Below are 735 nucleotides of genomic sequence, written 5' to 3'. Positions count from 1 at the left end.
TTCAGAACGCTTATCCTACGAAATGACTTAATCAAATTATCGCTGATCCCATCTACAGACTTTCAGCATCTCGGTTTTGGCTGGAATATTCAGTGGTGTCCTTCTCGGCAGTTAGAAGTTACATTCTCCAAATTACGCTGTCGCATCCCGGAATTGAATTTCTATTTACACAGAGCTGGTCTGACGATGTCCCCTCTGTGCCAAAATTGTAAGGAAATTGAAACAATAGACCACTACTTTTTATCATGCCGACGTTATTCAAACCAGAGAACGAAATTACTCGAAGCTCCACTCTGCAAAATTGGATTAAGATTAAGTACACCAGTATTATTATCATTTGGGGCCTCCTCCCTCGGCTATTGTCACAGAGACGTTTGTTGCGCAGTCTTTCAATTTTTAACAGAAACAAGACGATTACCCTGTTAATTATAGTAACCTTATCTACCTATCAGATCAGTATTCATTTCACTGAAATTTGTTTCTCCAAATTCGTTAGCAACATTGTATTTTTTCTGACCTTGATAATAACTATATTTTTCACCTTTCGGTTAGTCTGACTGCTCGTTGGCACAATACTCTAGGTATACAAAATTTTCTTTGTTTTTGTTTGTGCCTTCTTTACTTTGCGTATCTCATTGTCAAAAAGAATTTTTTTTAGCTACCTACTGCCGCCCGATTCTTGGCCTATCCCCCTCAGTGGGTGCGAGCCATGGTGAAGGATCATCATCATCATCC

This window comes from Dermacentor silvarum, chromosome 7 (genome assembly GCF_013339745.2).
Source record: "Dermacentor silvarum isolate Dsil-2018 chromosome 7, BIME_Dsil_1.4, whole genome shotgun sequence".
NCBI lineage: Eukaryota > Metazoa > Arthropoda > Arachnida > Ixodida > Ixodidae > Dermacentor > Dermacentor silvarum.
The sequence above is the reverse complement of the archived record's forward strand: the minus strand, read 5'-3'. Positions refer to the sequence as shown.